We start from the raw sequence: 14,917 nt of genomic DNA on the forward strand, positions 1-14,917 counted from the left end.
CATAATTAAGTGAATTACTTTCACCTTTCGCATTTTAACTAGATAAACCGCATGCTGACTAGCATGTGGGCAACCACCCATTCTGTGACCACGATTATGATAATATGACCTCAACTTCGCAAATAATTTCAGAACCTTTAGAGGTAGTCCATTATTTTTGGAGATCCGATTTTAAAAGGCAACACCTAGAATTCAATATCAAGCAGAAGTATTGGAGAATTCCCTATTTGGGACAGTAGATATAGATATTCCTATCTGAGATGTTCAGTCCCATTTTAGTTTAGTTAAGTGGGAGAAGCCGCCTCTACAAGTGCACCGGCCTTTGTTAGGCCCTTGTAGTATCTTCGAAGATCTCCTAACACTCCTGCGACCGATCCGGCTTCCACTACTGACCCTTCAGTGGAGATTAGTAAGCCTCTAATCCCAAAATGCTTATGGCCATTTAGCGACCACCCTTCTCTTTTGGTGATTACGATGGAATATGTCCTTCCTAAAACGAATCTGGAAACCATATAATCCGCCGATATCAGAGTCACGTTTGACCGTATGATTAGCCGCCTTTCCACACGCTAATGGTGTGAACCCTATATGCGTCATTAGCATTACAATCAAGCGGTCACATACTCTGCCCGCAAACTTTCCGATAATATTATTACGGCTAGATCGTCCCCAAATACTTGTGCGAAGACCTTTGTGGACCCATAACCAGGAGCCATAACCACAGAGGAGGGAGAACCCCTCCCTGAGAGTCCCTGCAAAACATCCTGCCTTAATAGACTTTTCTTCGACTAATATGTGGATCTCTCTCTACTCCAGCATGTGAAGAATCCAACTCATTAACAGCGGACTGATTTCATGTAATCGCGTCGCCTCGCAAATTGCCGCGAATGAGGCATAATCGAAGCCGTCTTAAATGTCCATGAACGTAACTAAGGCATAATCTCTCTCATTCTCAATTTTTAATTTGAGGTCATGGAGATCGATTTGCCTTTCTGTTCGGCGTGTTGCCTATAATGAAGTGGCCATTTGAGAATATGTGTATCTCTTAGTCTTTCTAGTTCTTTAAGTAGAAAGGACGTTTGAATGATTGGTCGGAAGCCTTTTGCGTCCGTGTAAGTGGTTTCCCTGGTTTGGTATTACTTTCACATCACGCCAGTTAATTAGAATATAAGTCTGTGCTAGGCATGCACGGTGCACATTCCGAATATGTAGACCCATCCATCCCCTCTATTACTAGAGCAAGGATAATGCCATCCGAGCCCGCAGACTTGTATCTAAGGAACGAGTAATTTACATGCGGTTGAGGGTTATATGCACTTGTCTGCTCTGAGGTGACATTTTGAATGCTGCTGGGAAGTGCATTTCAAGCAAGTTCTGTAAACATAGATAACCCAGCCTTTGAAGGCTTTCCGTCTAGGCTCGGACCGAAAATAAGACCTAATTTGCTGTAAATTTCCAACATTTCTCTTGAGATTTTTGCGGGCTATTGGCAATACTAATTGATCCTACCTGATGCTCTTTGCTTTCTGAGCTGTTCGCGTAGTTCAGTAGTCGACTGAATGGAGGCTGGCCAGTGTACTATTCCACTAGTAGTTGAGTCTTTTACTATGGAATCTGCATCTGCTAAACATGGATGCGGCCGGAAACTCCGATGGCTAGAAGATGCATTATGTCACATGGAGAGTTCATTCCATGGGGCCAACAACTTTAATAGGTTGGTCTAACGACACTTTTATTAAGGTCTGCTCATCCAATACTTTTGAAGACCAGGTTGATATCCTTCTCGACTTTGGGTATGCCTTTGTGGCTCTCTCCATAGTTCGAATACAATTGCCTGATAATCACTGTCGGTGTAGTCCTCGCTACGTGCCAGGAAATAGAACGCGTCAGTGCAGGGCTGACAAAGGGGTTCGGTATTATAAAAAACCAAAGAGGATTCAATATGTCGTATCCTCCCATGAGCGCATTGACAAGATAGTATGCCATCCACGTCCGACTATCAGGAACTTAACTAGCAAGACGTAAGACATCGATTAGCCAGGTATGCGTGACTTTTTTCGAAAGCCTTAGGGAAATTGATATAACAACTAAAGAGATTTCTGCGGTCTCTATAACCACCAAGGGGACAATGAGTGGCTCTTTGCAGCTCCTTCATCCAACTCGACTCCCTTTCTGTTTCTTGAGCAATTTTGGAGTATACATTGATCTTCGGGGTCCTGCAGTGAAGACAAGGTAGGTAAGTGAGAACAAGTGGAAATTTCTCTTACCGAACATTGCGCGACTCCGAATGCCTAATCCTGCGCTTCCAAGAATCAGATGCCAGCCGAAAATCCACAAGGAGGGGGACGAGCTGAGAGAAATCATTGCGGACTTGAACTCACCGACGTACAACACCGCCAAGTGGTTGATCAATCAGTGTCAGGCCCTTGGAACGACGAATAATAAGTATTCAGTCCCATGAACTAATACAGAAGCTGCAACGCATTGAGAGGATGAGTGAGGCCGAGGTGATGGTGTTGTCCGACGTGAAGGCATTGTTTCCCAACACACCAGTGAAAGAGTAAATTTTCGAACTCGAGAGATGGTTGAACTCAGCAACTTGTTCAAAAGTGGAATGACCGCCTCATGCAACACGGTTTCCGATTGAATCTGACGACCAGTCCCAATGAAACAGGCACTATCACTCTCGGCGATTTAAATATCTCGGACTAATGAATATGAGCTTTTTTTACGCATTAGCGCAACCTAGATGGAGTGCCGTTGCACAGCTGGCGTTCTTGTGTTCAATATTAACGTCTCAAAAATTTACCGGAACATCGCCCGTTCTGTCGCCCTTTATGGTTCTGACTGTTGGTCGACTATAACAAACAATGAATGGCCCCTCGCAATAATGGAGCCGAAGATGTTACGTTAGACCAGAGGCGTACCACGTCATGATCACATTCGAAATGAGGATATCCGCGATCAATGAGAGCGAGAGAGGCGGTATGGTCTCCTAATTCGCGTTCACTTTTGTGTCAGAACAACTTAAAATGAAAAAAGCCAATTTAAATTTTTGTTGCCAATTCCCCAGTTGTAGATTTATTTATTCGTGGTCCCAGATTATGTAAAGTATGTTCTTTCTACCTTCGACCTAGAAGAATATCATACCACCCCAGAGAACGTAACTAATTATCTATTCCATAGAACTACATAAGCTGAACTTGCACTAGACTGGAATTAGCATTGTATCCTTCAAAATTATAGTGAGAATATTATTCCAAATTTTCATCTTTTTTAAGGTTTTGTGTAATTCAAATTCTCAAGTCGGTGCTCAAAAGGTAATAAGAACTCTTTCCCTTTGATTATTAGAACACTTCCTATCTGAATTGATTCCGCTTCATTCATACTATACTTCCCATGCTATTTCAATACAAACTCTCCTTCCACAAAGCCCACCACCCCTATTTCAGAATGGTAATTGACTCAAAGCCAGATATTAGATTCATTTCGCGCAACCATCAGAAGTTTTAGGTAGCGTGGTGCATTCATGGTGAGTGCATTACACTATGTGGTAGAACTACTCAAAAGTGCAGCCTTGCATAAGAATCTCATTTGTGCATTGCAATATGAAGCCTCCGCATAGAACGAGCTAAGCCTACTGCAGGGCCTTCCTCTCTATAACGCACTTGACAACGACAACGACCAGACCGGGCAAATTTTCGAATGCATTTCCACTTTTTACTTTGCCTATGCCTTCGTTCTCTGAGTTGTGTATGTTTGTTGGCTTTGCAACTTGAATGCGTTTAGAGATAAAGAGTTTTACTTTTAAGGTGGTGTTTCAAGAAAGTCGATAAATAAGTATCTGAGTCGAATTTTCGAAATGATGGTTTATGAGAGATGACAGGAAGTAGAATTCATGTTGGAGTTAAGATCATTTGAGTTACCAATAGCAAAATTCATACGATCAGGTGAAAAAGATCTATTGACCGCTCATTGTTGGAGGACTCGTATCATAGGCTCACCGATACTGTACTCTTATGCATAGGTTGGTCTTACAGGTTGAAATCGTCAAAGATATAAAGATATAAGATATAAGTTCCGATGAGCTAGTGTCGGATGGTGGATTTTAGACTGGACACAGATATGTTTCTAGAATGAATGCGCTCCTAAGTAGCAATAAGCACGTTTCTTAAAGCATAATAAGCATGTGTCAACCTCCGTCTCAGGCTTGCAAATCCTAATTTTTTTTAAACTTCTTCCAAATTTTATTTAACCTATACCAAGCTCTACTGAAATACCCATGTACTCTTCGGCTTCGTAGAAAGTTCACAAGAAATGAGCATCACAAAAATATGTTGCACTAAGCCCAATTAATATCTCCGAGCTTGAACTACGACCCTTTTCCCACAAGTTTAAAGAAATGAATCTTCTAGAAAAAAATATGGAAAAGTGTATTTGTTCATCAGAAATCAGAAATCAGAAAAGGCTTCATAGAAGTCACCCCGATTTGCAACGGATATTGCAATGAACGGGCCATGTGGCAGTAGTCTACTGTCCGGTAATGTCTCTTATCTCACAAAACGACCTTGGTGTACCGCCAATCTTTTACACAGTTCATAGACTTTCCAAGATTTCGCAATTTGAGCAATACCAGGAAAGAGACTAGTATGGTAATTTGGGCAAACATTTATAGCTTGGAATACACAGAATCGCTGATCAGATTACATTTTGAGCACAAATAGATTCCAAGGAATATTAACTATAAAAAGTATACAAGTTACTACTAAATGATTCATCTCAAAATTTAATCGATATTTAAATTTTTCTATTTTATTTCCCCGCTTTTTCCGCTATTTCTAACTACCTAATTGGCCGCTCTTTCCCACATGAAACAAGTGAACACACAAACTGCCCATCGAAGCCATTTAAATTTTCGTATCTTATTTCGAATGCCCAACCCAAAATAGTATAGAAACTGTCTGTAGCAATCACTCTTTTCCGTGCGGAACTGGTTAATGTGATAGTTGGTCTCCCAATGTTTCCGCTTAAGTCACCCCCTAATGTTCGGAATGAGCCCGTGCGTTCACCGATCCTTCGTATACTCGTTCTATCTCCGTTGCCAGAGATCCTTCGAAACTCACCTGCCTATGACCATTCCTGGGTTCTACCAGTACCACCAGTACCGCCCCATCTAATGTGGCTTTAGAAACACTGCAAAGCCTCAAAGCCATTAGCGGTAAACCGAATTCACCTGCTTCTGACTATGAGACTTCACGAGCTTATCTGCCTCCACAGGTGACGGGTAAAACAACATGGGTTGAATCACTTGGGCGAGAAGCAACCTCCGACAGTGTTTCGGCCCACCAATATTCGACAAAATTTGTGCCAGAGTGGAACTGGCTGCCTTCTGACATGCATACTTCAGATGCTCCATAAAGCTCAGTTTAGTGCCAATTAACACTTCCAGGTATCTGGTAGCCGCCTTTGACACGACCGTATATCACCGACTTTCACAGTGTTCTTCTTTCTTCGGTTTGGTATGAAGACCGCTTCCATTTTCCCATCTGTCGAGGTCAGCCCGACTCTATCTAGTCTGAACTCTACCGCTCTCACTGTTTCCGTTGCATAGACTTCCATATCATCTGCGTGCTTTGCAGTAACACAACATCCCCTTCTGGGACGAAAAGAGCAAGCATACATAACAGTAGGGGTGTGTGTGTATGTGTGGTGGAGGAGAAGCTACAGCATCTGGGCACTCAGGCCGTGTGGTCCATTGTACTCACCACCCCCATCTAGCCGAATATTCCGGATTCGTTAATGCATCGCAGGATTTCCGTTAGTGGATCTGATGCTATCCGTCGCAACTGGAGAACATTGGCACCAAAGATCTGTTGCCTGATCCGTCCATAAGTGAGGCATTCACATAGGAAATACTCCGTGGATTCCGCTTCCTCATTACAAGAGGGACATGTATCATCTTGAAGAATTCCTATTCTGAACATATACCCAGCTAGTGAATTATGGCCTGTCAAAATGCCCACAATATTCCTGCAAGTCCTCCTGCTTTTCGACAGAATAAATTTTACGGTACGCATGTTCGGTTCTGGCAGGAAAAGTTTGGAATGTCGAGCAGCATTTGGGCTCTGCCACCTGTCATTGTGGGGAGCTTTTTCCCAGTTTTTGAAGACAGACTCAGCCAATGATCTTGATACTCCAATTGCTGGTTCCGGTCCACGCATGGGGGAAATTGACCATTCTTTAGCTAAAGCATCCGAAATTTCATTTCCCTCTACGCCACAGTGACCAGGTACCCAGAGTAGTTCCACCATATTGAATCTAGAGATAGAGTCCAAAAATTTTTTTGCATTGCTGAACGATTTTCGAGGTGATCAAAGGATTACTCACCGCCCTCAATGCAACTTAGCTATTACTGCAGATTGCGATGCGCCTGCCCTTCAACCGTTCGTCAATCACCCAGTTTGCCGCCCTTAGGATCGCATAAACTTCGGCCGTTGCATATTTTCCCAAAGGAAAAGCCCACTTCTTGTTTTTATTCGAGAGGTAGACTCCGACTTTCGAACGCAGTTCTGTTTTTGAGGCATCGGTGTAGAAGACTTCCGTATATCCCGCCACGCATTCATTTGGGACTTCCCAGTTCTGTCTACGCTTCAGGGTAACTTCATGTCTTCTACCAAACAGATGTATGGAAACACGAGAATCGGAAGGCATTGAAAGAACTGGATTCAGTACTCCAAGTAACTCTTCCAATGCTCTGTGCCCCCCATCCGCTGTTTCCCCATAGATCTAATCTAATTAGTCTATGAGCTGCTCTCATTGCAGTGCTTTAAATAAATATATCCAGGGGCTGCAAATTAAGTGATGCATTTAGAGCTGCGCCGAATGTCATGCTCATAGCACCGGTGATACCCAGACACACAGTTCTTTGCAGTGCGGCTAGTTTATGGTGAAAACCTTTTTGTCTCACCTTATCGGCCTAATGATCGGAACGTATATCCACATTACCATATGAGGTCTGAGCCCCATGTCGAGGCAAAGGTTCATCTGCACAGCTCATTAGCTGTGAGAGCTCGTTTCATCTTTACCTCTATATGTTTATTCTAAAGGAGTTTTCTATTTAGATTGACTCTCAGATATTTCACTTCTTCGGAGAGTTGAACGGTAGTACTCCTCATCTCAGGGAGGCAAAGGCCATCCAATTTTCAGTTTTCAGAATGCATAGCCTTTCGCTTATGTTTTCGAAGCAGATAACAGCAGGTTTTATTTTTTTGGCTGACAAAGGAAACTACTCCAAGCACGTGGTTTATTGGATAGCCACTGTAATATATGGTGCAGTTTTTGTTTTTTTTGGAGTAGGGTAGGTGAATGCATTTACGCACAGAGTGTTGGACTCCCGCAACAGTACGCTATTGGACTACCAACTAAACACCTCCCTGTCATGAGAGAACTAGCCTGGAGCCGCTTGACACATTACTTTGGGCTAGCCCTCCCGCTCTCCCGTCTTTGGGAGCCTTCAAGTCAGGGAATTCCTTCCATCAACGGGAGGGGAGGGGAGGAAGGGAGTTGTTAGTTCAGGGAACCTCTTACCGTCCGATACCTCCGTCGATCGAGTTCAATATTCTTTGCAATAAGAAGAGCCCGAAAGTAATTCGCAATACGATTCCAGCCGCTAGCGCTCTTCAGCATCTCCCTGACAATGTTGTCTGGAGAGAGCTGCCCTATGTCTGTGCTGCTAACGGAAGCCGTCCCATCTGTGGCAAGAGAAAAAGGTGTGTTCAGCGCCACTCCATTGCAGAACATACAGTCAGGAGATCGCGACTTCCTAATCGTGTGCAGGTAAGACTGAAGACTTCCATGCCCGCTTAGAAGTTGGGTAAGGAAGCAATCAAGCTCACCATGCGTTCGGTTCAGCCACGGGTCTAAATTGTCGATGAGTCGCGCAGTCCATCTGCCCCTTGGCCCATTTTGCAAAAAAAGTTGCCAGTCGATAAGGGTGCGTTGACGTTCTTCACGGGCAACCTCCTCCCTTAAGTTCTTGCTTTTACGATGGTAGATAGCTTGACGCTACTTGGCAAGAAGGGCAACGGGAATCACTCCCGCGATTACCATCACAGCCGGTTCGAAGACGATGTGATAAGTAAATGCCACTCGCAAAACTCCCCGCCTCTGCAAGGTGCTTACGATGCACCTCCTTGTCAAGGGCATCAGTTCATACCTCCGCGCCTTAGAGCAGAACCGACTGCGTTGCTCCCAAAAGGAAACGTCTCCTAGTTGATATAGGGCCCCCAACATTCGCCATTAGCCGACTCAAGGCCGCCACTCCAGCTCAAGCCCTGTCAGCTGCTGCTTTGATTTGTTCGAAGAACCTCATCTTCGACTTGAGCATTAAAACATGGTAGTTAACGCTGGTTTTGACCCTATCGTCAACTCGCCGATCGATATGGGACGCAGGGTCGGGATTCTCCTTCTGGTCAAGATGACTACTTCGGTTTTTTCGAGTGCAAGGCTAAAACCATGAACAGTGATTCATCCACTTACCCATCGCATCAATATGCCAAGTCTGCTTTGCGCCTGTTCAACAGTGCGTCTCACAACAAGTGCCGCACCGTCGTCTGCATAACCAACCAGGCACAACTCTTCGGGCATATTAAGTCTCAGCAGCCTATCATGAGAAGCGTTCCAGAAGTCTCGCCCTAAGATGGATCCCTGTGCTACCCCCGATGCCACTATGTGCCGGACTCGATGAATCGCATCTACGACTTCCATAATAGCATCCACTGTGGATCTCTCTGTTCTGAACCCGAACCTGATAAATCCTCGGCAGCGCGGATCACTTCAGTGAGTCTACTCTTGATGAGCTTCTCGAGCATTCTCCGGGCCGTGTCAAGCATACACCGCAGTCGGTATGCAGACAGGAGCTCCGGGTCTCCCTTTCTTTTGCTGGTTAGCGCGAGTATGGCCACCTTCAAACGACAAGGAAAAATGCCTTCCTTTAAGTAAGCGTTGAACGCCCCAAGCAGCAAGTCTGGCCGTTGGCGGAACAGCACTTTGTCGACTTCCGACGGGATGTTATCAGGACCTTGTGTCTTCTTGCTTTTCATATTGAGAACTGCTTCTTCGAGCTTTATCATTGTAAAAAGGGGGCAATTCCCGACGCTTTTCGCATTATTGTCATCAACCCGTACAGGATGTCTTTTGAATAATGCCCATAGAATGCGGTCCATCTGGTCGGTATTTTGTATGCAAGGCTGACGCAAGGTAACAAGCTTATAGTCAAGTCCCCGGGAGTCCTCATTCACATTGTTGACCAGTTTGTGCCAGCTGCTCTTATTTATCGCTCTTCGAAGTTTTCTTTTTGCTGATCTATACTTGCCTTTATGGAGCATGCCCTCTGGTTGGCGTGCAGACGTTGTGCCAAACGGCGGAGCTTATGACATTACCTCCGTAGGTCGGCAATTTGTGCCATACACGAGTATATAGCAGGCTTGCCGCGACTGGAACTCCTCCCGGGCATGGAAGCCTTACACACTGTCGTTATCAGGTTCATCACTGAATTTACAACGGTGTCAGCTGCGACGCTATCACCCTCTGGAACGCCCTCTAGCGCGACTCTGCCTGCTCCAAGAACTTCGACGAACTTCTCAATGTTCACCCTGGTGATACTCCACAGGCTGGGGGAGCGTCGCGTTGGTGCTTGCCGGCAAGCAGTGTCAAGCACGTACTGCTGGTGACTTGCCGAGGCGTCTTCCAGGACTCGCCACCCGTTCACCGATGATGCCAGAGATCGCGACGCAAAAATGATGTCAGGAATGCTTCCTTCACAGCATGGGCGCGGAAACGTTGGCGTGGATCCGCTACTACAAGCCCGGTTCTCGCTGTCATTTCCAAAATCTGTTTCCTTCTAGTGTCCGGCTGGGGCATGCCAGTGGCCAGTGGCGGTGCCCAGTAAGTCGAGATGCCATGAAGCCGGGTCCCTCTTTCGGTGTTTCTCACTGATTAGCACTAGATCAGCAATTACCTCCGCAGCGAACTGCGCTAGCAACTGGTGGGCGGTTGCACTCCGGTGCATGTTAATTTGTAAAATGCAGATTTATTTATTTATGTTTTTATTTAATGAGGACAATACACAGATAGCAAATTTCTTATTACATATTGTCCTCAGAGGGAGGAGCAAGTGAATGGCTTATTTTACGCTTAAAGCCAGAGAGGGACATAGAGTCAAAGGACCCAAGCTGTAGGGCATTGTAGGACCGGCAAAACCTCGGGATCGTAGAGTGAAAGTAAATCTCGAGCTCCGCGAAGGGTACATCAAAAATGTCCGCACTACGTGTGTTATGAGACGAGGCGATACGGGAAGTAATATCCGAGTTGGCGAAACAGTCCATCAGACAATTGCAGAGTTTGAAAAGAGTACACATATCTAGGAAGATACGGCGTTACTGTAGGGAGGGAAGATTGAGGGTGCGGAGTCGTGACGGATAATCAACCCGTGGAAGGTTCTTTTTGTAAAAGAGGGTCCGGGTGGATTTGCGTTGTACAGCTTCAAGAGCGCGGCAGTCACGGATGCGGTAGGGGGACCAGAGTACACAGCAATATTCAAGGATGTTTCTGACAAGGGAATAGAAAAGTGTTAAGGAGGGCTGGATTGAGGTAAAGTCGGAGGAGGAACGTAGGATAAAACCAGATATTTTGAAAGCTCTATTGATGATGTCAACGAAGTGGGAATTGAAACGAAGTTTATCGTCGAATATTACACCCAGGTCTTTGAAGGAGGTTAGTAGTGAAAAGGGTTGTCCATTGAGAGAATAGGAAAAGGATGTTGGGGAGGGTTTAAGAAAATAGCGCATCCAGTGACATTTGTTGACATTCAGTGTTAGCTTGTTGACGGGCTAAATTATCAAGGTTGGAGTGTAAGAGAGCACAGTCCAACAGAGACGAAACAGAGGCAAACAATTTAAGGTCGTCTGCGTAAAGTAAGTACGAGCAGGTGAGGACGGAGGCGAGGTCATTGATGAAAAACAGGAAGAGTAGGGGGCCAAGTGTAGAGCCTTTGGGAACACCAGAGGAAGGAGAGAAGGAACCAAATGAGTGACCATGAAAAGAAACTTTGCAGGAACGGTATGAGAGATTGGAGGAAAACCAGGAGATGACTGAGGGAGGGAAGTCTAGTAATGAAAATTTAGAGAGGAGAATGTGATGGTCAACGATGTCAAAGGCTTTGGAGAAATCGGTATAAATAGCATGCACCTTCTGTCGTGAATTCAAGCATTTAGCAAGAATGTTGGTAAAGACCAGAAGATTTGATCTATGTTTCACCAAACCATGCTGCTCTTTGACAATGAGGTCAATGAGGTGCGCGGTCAACCAGTCGTTGACGTATCTTTCTGGGATTTTGGAGCAAGAGGAGAGAAGAGAAATAAGGCGGTAGTTCAGAGCAAAGAAAGGGTCTCCGCTCTTGAGCATAGGAGTGATAAGGGCCTCTTTCCAGAGACGGGGAAAGTAGCATTCATCTAGACTTTCGTTGTAAATTATACACAGGGGAAGGGCAATCATGCCATTCGAGCCTTTGCCCTCTCCAGTTCCGCCCTAAAGATTGCACGCCGCCCCGAGCCCGCAGTGTGTGCGACGCCCTCACCAGACGCCTCACGACCCCTGCAGAGAATGCTACTTTCGCTTTCATTGCAGGCCTTCGCTTGGTGACCTACCTGGTCGTATCTCCGGTATGCTATTCTCCTGTCCCTTCTCGTACAAGTTGCTGACGTGTGATGATGGACCTTGCTTAATAGAAATGAATCCCATACGAGCATTACCCCAAACTACCATACCTCTGGAGTACTGAATTCCATTAGTTTTTGCATAGCAAATTCATCTTCTACCTTTACTATGATATTGCAATTTATCATCTACTAACCTACCGAAAAGCGTCACGAATATAGGTACGAATTAATTAAATCTTTCATTCTTCTATTATGATAAAATCTGTTCACTAAGATACATGGACAATATCTGTAATATCAAAATCTTCTTCGACTCGTATGCTCTTCCCTGCCTGCACTATACATTGCCTAATAGTCTTCCGAGAACTTTACATTTTTGCTCTTATTCTGTACTCTATCTTGTACTTTTTATCTTCCAATAGATATCAGTGAAAGATACCTTCAATGAAACCTGCTCGTTCGGTGTAACACTTCTGAGCTCCAATATGAAAAATAGCACCGACATTTTCCTATCAGTACTTGCCACCCTTCAATCTCTCTTCTCTGATGTCATTCAGGAACCCCCCTTAAATATTAATGAACAGACTTTTTGCACTGTCTCACATCTTTTGATGCAAACAGGGTATATGGTCCCCGTGGTACTAGAAATCTTGCAAGGAGCTGGCTCCCCCGACTTTTGTCGCAAGTTCACTTTCGTCGATGGAGCTGGGGTTCTCTGGATCCGGGCTCAGATGTTGCTTCAAAGCCAAACAAACATACGTGGATGCGAGCTGAACCTGGGAGCCAACATTTGACGGTGTACTCTTGGCCGCTGGGGCTTCGACATGAGTTCGGGCTCCAGTGACGACTGGCACGCCAGCCCCACAATGGCACAATAAGCCGGGCTCGATTTTATGGCGAGCCGGTGACTAGAGTTCAGTGAGACGCGATTATTCGATTGGAACGAATGACTTGGGCCGCGCGAAGATATTGAATTTGGTACCGCCGCGAGCTTCCCGCAAGATACCATCTCGAAGGTGCGCAGGTATTTTGGCAATTCGCATATGTGGACGAGGGCGGATGGCGATTAAACGGTCATTTAATTAATTCTGGACGACACAATACCAGACGTGATCCACCTACAATTGATACCATCTCCGGAAATAGCGGATAATTACTATTAATTGGTCAGCGGGTCCGCGAGATGTGTGAAGTTCGGTCGTGCGGTGAGTGCACTGATAAGGAAAGGTGAACCCACTTGCAGCCGATGCAAGGCATCTTCCCGGTGCAGTGCCTGTGGATTTGCAGTGAATAGAAGTTATCTCCAAGGAGCCTCAATTGGACTTAATTGAAGTGTGCGATAAAATGGGAATGTGTTCCCGGTTCCAGTGTGTGCCCCTTTTCGGACGATACTATTCGGCCGTTTCCTGTCCTTTGTGATGCAACGCGCTACATCGGAGCGCGCAAGCTTAATAGTGCGTTAACCATTATCATTTCATGAGTGAATAGTGAGTGCGCAACGTCTCGTTGCTCTGTTGCTTGTTTATTATCTCATGGGAAAAAGTTGAGATGAAGCAAACAAGGATCGCTGTTGAGTGCGGAATGTTTAAACCAATGTGAGGATGATGATGCACAAAATGTTTCTTTGCAGATTCACTTTGGATTAGTCAGACCGGTCCCAACTCTTTAATAATTAATGAGCCAATATTTTTGGAAATACGCTGAAAATATTTCGCTCTTTGGCTCCGGAGGTCGTATAAAATGCGGGAATGACAACAATGTTGATGCTGGCCGAGTAGGGGGAATCGCCTGAGTAGTCAGCATGAGCATTTTTTCGCTTATCAATAAATGCTAAAATTAGAAAAACACAAAGAAGCTTATATTTCAGTTTATTTTGCACGCTTTAGATCCAATTAAGATAGCAATAGCAAATGAACATATTCTGGGAAGTTGTACATTGAGAGGTGTGGAAGGCTCATAAACAAAACGAATTATGAGGTTCCATTTTTATGTGAGCGTTAGTTAGAAGAGTACTTCCATCCTATTAATATCTAAATACATACATGTTATGTTATATAAATTCGCGGGGCATGCCACCTACGTCTTGAGGGCATGTCTGTTGCACCTGCAATAGTGCAAAATGACGGTGTCTGTTATTTATAGGCCGAAGCTTAGAATTAAGAATGGACTACTCGCAAACTAGGAGCGTGACTGCTTAAGGTAGCGACGTTGGTCTTTAATCTAATTTTTATTTACAGCCCTTGGTGGTAGTACATTATTCTGTCTACACGTTGAATCATTCAGCAAACTAAGTTTGGTTATACTTAGCACGTACAACTTTGAAAAGTATCCATTCCAGAGTCTCACAGTTGCATTACCTGAAGTACTCAATCTTAGTGTGAAATACCCAAGTACAGTCTTTTTACAAAAACTTGTTCTGCCATGATGTGGCCTGAACAAGTAGGGGTTGAGAGAACCCCATGTCGTGTCCAAGAGTCTATATGAGGCAGTAAACGAGGCATGGCAACCGCTTTCGGTTACTCTCGGAAAGAGAGAGAGAGAGCCTTACCAATGAGCGAAACTGCAAATCATTTTCTTAGAAAAGGTGGATACTTACCCTGTCCGGGAATCAAAAAGTTAGGAGAGAGTGTTTTTCTATATGGTCCGGTCGGTTATGAAGTTATAGGGACTCAGGATTCCTTAGTTCTTAAACAAAAAAAAAAAAATACTCAAGGGCAGCCTACTTGCAATTCAACTATTGATTTTATAGAATCGTAGTAGCAGCTACGGGGCAAAAATTTAAAGTTTTCTCTCATATCTGTGTTTATAGCAGAGGTTAGGCTATTATTTCAAAAACTCCTAAACTCCTCCCATACAAAACAACCACCACTACCTACAGGAATATATGCATATATGGTTGTAATTTACTCCCTGGTGGTGTATAGCGTGGCAACCACTCTTACGCGCAATCTTTCGCAGTTCGCTGACATGCGTTTCGGCCCCTCGCCAGACTTAATGAGATGCCCGCACTCCTCCTTTACTCTTTTTCGCCCAGTGCTCTTGGGGTAACCCACTCATCGGCCAACTTGGAAGAGTAGATTCCACTGCATGATGTAGAAAATAATATAATTGTCGCCGTTTTTTAATGTATGACCTATCCATTGCCACTTCCGCCTTCTGATCAAAACGCGTATGAATGACAGGCCTTTCATGTTTTGAAA

At 44.7% G+C, this 14,917-nt stretch overlaps 1 protein-coding gene across 3 annotated transcripts in view; it reads left to right on the top strand.

The window, feature by feature from the left end:
• Positions 1 to 14,917, top strand: part of LOC119656197 (protein sprint) — a 586,096-nt gene that overhangs the window by 69,746 nt on the left and 501,433 nt on the right. For 2 of the 3 annotated variants that reach the window (XM_038062584.1, XM_038062583.1), the window contains exon 1: positions 12,474 to 13,204. The exons of the other annotated variant lie outside the window; for it this stretch is intronic. The gene's annotated coding sequence lies outside the window, so the exon portion shown is untranslated. Of the gene's footprint in view, positions 1 to 12,473; positions 13,205 to 14,917 lie in introns of those variants that run through there. 3 annotated transcript variants of the gene reach the window in all.

The sequence above is a fragment of the Hermetia illucens genome, chromosome 4, assembly GCF_905115235.1.
Source record: "Hermetia illucens chromosome 4, iHerIll2.2.curated.20191125, whole genome shotgun sequence".
In the NCBI taxonomy this organism is placed as follows: Eukaryota; Metazoa; Arthropoda; class Insecta; order Diptera; family Stratiomyidae; genus Hermetia; species Hermetia illucens.